Consider the following 3,154-nt stretch of genomic DNA (forward strand, 5'->3'; position numbering starts at 1 on the left):
CCAAAGGCTGAGGGATCAATAAGTTGGCCATATCTGTAACCCACTTATGGTACACAGGTGGTAGCGGCAAACCAGTTGGGAAGTCCTGCTTAAGCCACTGAAGGTAAGGTGCTCTGAACTTTGCAGTAGAGCTGATCCTAACTGACACAGTACATGCCCTTTATGAGTGAAGGGATGGACGGATGGATGAAACCTGATCATATACCTGGTGGTGAAGTTCAGAAGTTATGTCACATTCAGAGAATGCTGGTAAAGGTGTCTCAGGACATTACAGGAGATAATTGAGGCTTCATTAGAAAGGGAACTTGTTTTTGCTTTTCTCTGTACTTCTCACTTCATTCTCCTCTCTCTGCGTGAATACCGGCTTTCTGTGCTTTTCCCACCAGATGGCAGGAGACGGCTGCCCCACCCTCCAGTCCCAGTGATAGCGGGCCCAGGTTCTGGAACCAGGCTACCTGGGCTCAAATCCTAGCTCCACCATTATCTAGCTGTGTGACCTGCACCAAGTTACTTAACCTCTCTGTGGCTCAATTTCCTCATCTCTAAACTAGTGATGATGTTATATACCTCAATAGGGTCATGGGAAGAATTAAATCCATTAAACTATGTAAAATCATTTGCAAAGGTGAGCACTGTATGAGTGTTAGCTTTTATTATCTTTGATTCCCAGGCAAGGAAATTTGATTGGTTGAGTTTGGCCCAATGGTCTGCTCCTGGCCTAGTCCCCCGGTCATACTTTACATAGCACCGTGTACTCCTTCAGAGCATTTCTCTCAGCAATGATTCAATATTTGGTTGCAGTCTCTATTCACCAATAGACTCCAGGACCATCTGCCTTTGTTCTCCATTCTGTCCTCAGGGCCCAGCACAGTGGTCAGAATCTCCAGGAAGTACAATTCTAGGGCACACCATTTACACTGTATTCTATGTACAACACGGTAATTTGATGGTGATCAAGTCCCAATAAATATGCTGAATTAATGGTCCAATCCACTGTGGCTGGGGGTGCAATTGTGGGGGTGCAGAGGTCTACTCTCATGAGTGGGGAGACAGCTCTTAACAAAGGGGGATAAGCTGAAAAGAAACCTCCAAATGTATCCACCATGTGCCTCACATGGCCAGGCACAGGAAACACAGAGTCAAACAAATGTCAGGTAGACTTTGTTGGTGGCATAACCCACACCCCGACTCTGCTAAATGTCTTGGGTATCAACACACTCAGGGAAGGAACCCCAGACGCAGAGGTCGAATCGTGAATGGTCTATGCTAGGTATGGTAACCAGCCCCTCACCTTTGTGACACAGTTGTGATCAATGACGTGTAAGGAGAAAGATATTCAAGGGGTAGCTGAGCAGAATTTGTTCCCAAATCAAAATAAATACAGTGAGAAACCCTGCCACTTTCTCCTGCCTCAAAATCAAGAGAAAGACAAAAGCCAGTACTGCTGGTGGGACAGTAGAACGACGAAAAGAGCCTCGCCCGGCTATTTTTATTATGTAAGCTATTATGTGTTTTTATTATTTAACCTACTCTAGTCAGGCATGCTCTCTCTTGCAGTCAAATCATTCTAACTGACAAACATGGTCTCTTTTTCTTGAAAACTGGAAGTCAGTGAGAGAGACCGATAATCAGTAGCTTAAAATCAGGGAGAGGGGGGCCAGCCCAGTGGCGCAGCGGTTAAGTGTGCATGTTGCACCTCAGCGTCCCAGGGTTCGCCACTTCAGCTCCTGGGTGCGGACATGGCACTGCTTGGGAACCCATGCTGTGGTAGGCGTCCCACATATAAAGTAGAGGAAGATGGGCATGGATGTTGGCTCAGGGCCAGTCTTCCTCAGCAAAAAGAGGAGGATTGGCAGCAGATGTTAGCTCAGGGCTAATCTTCCTCAAAAAAAAAAAAAAAAATCAGGAACAGAGAAGGATGTCCACTAACTCCACTCTGTTCCACAGTGTACTGTAAATGCTTGATTGCATCATAAGATAGGAACAAGAAACAAAAGGCTTGTGACACTGAAGGCATGTACTACTTAGAAAAAAATCAATAAGTTGAACTTCACCAAAATTAAAAACTCTTTCATTGCAAAGACCATGTTAAGAGAATGAAAAGGCAAGCTACAGACTGGAGTAAAATATTCATTAACTGTATGTCTGACACAGGACTCATATCTAGAATCTATAAAGAGTTTTCAAAACTCAACAGTAAAAAAAAAAAAAAATCCAATTAGAAAATAGGCAAAAGACATGAAGAGACATTTTACTGAAGAGGCTATAGGGATGTTAAATAAGCACATGAAAAGATGTTCATCCTTCCAGGCAGAACCAGCATCTTCCAGTATTCGCCAAAATGACCCACCCAAAGGGAAAAAGCTGAAGCACCAGCTGTATGTTCTCTAGGCCTTTCAGAAAACATGGAGTTGTTCCTTTGGCCACACGCATGTGCATCTACAAGAAAGGTAACATTGTAGACATTAGGGGAATGGGCACTGTTTAAAAAGGAATGCCCCACAAACGTTACCCTGCAAAACTGGAGGAGTGGACAGTGTCACCCAGCATGCTGTTGGCATTGTTGCAAACAAACAAGGTAAGGGCCAGATTCTTGCATATTGAGCATATTAATCACTCTAAGAGCTGAGATAGCTTCCTGAAATATGTGAAGGAAAATGATCAGAAAAAGAAGGAAGCCAAAGACAAAGGTATTTGGATTCAACTGAAGTTCCAGCCTGCTCCACACAGAGAAGCACGCCTTGTGAGAACCAGTGGAAAGGAGCCTGCGCTGCTGGAACGCATTCTCTATAAATTCATGGCATAATAGGTTTTTAAAAAAAATAAAAGACCTCTGGACTGTAAAAAAAAGAAAAGAAAAGAAAAATGTTTGTCACCACTAGCCATTAAAAAATGCAAATACTAAGACTTCAGGACTACAACGAGATACCACTACGTGGCTATCAAAATGGCTAAAATAAAAAATAGTGACAATACTGGATGCTGGCAAGGATGGAGAGAAAGTGGATCTCTCATATATCAGTGATGGGAATGTAAAGTGATATAGCCATTCTGGAAAATGCTTTGGTAGTTTCTTTTTTGTTCCTTTGAGGAAGATTAGCCCTGAACTAACATCTGCTGCCAATCCTCCTCTTTTTGCTGAAGAAGACTGGCC

General features: G+C 43.3%; 1 pseudogene; it reads left to right on the forward strand.

Annotated features, from left to right (window-relative positions):
- Positions 1–2,338: 2,338 nt before the first annotated feature.
- Positions 2,339–2,806, forward strand: LOC103563741 (large ribosomal subunit protein eL21-like; annotated as a pseudogene).
- Positions 2,807–3,154: the final 348 nt, after the last annotated feature.

This window comes from Equus przewalskii, chromosome 9 (assembly GCF_037783145.1).
Source record: "Equus przewalskii isolate Varuska chromosome 9, EquPr2, whole genome shotgun sequence".
Lineage (NCBI taxonomy): Eukaryota > Metazoa > Chordata > Mammalia > Perissodactyla > Equidae > Equus > Equus przewalskii.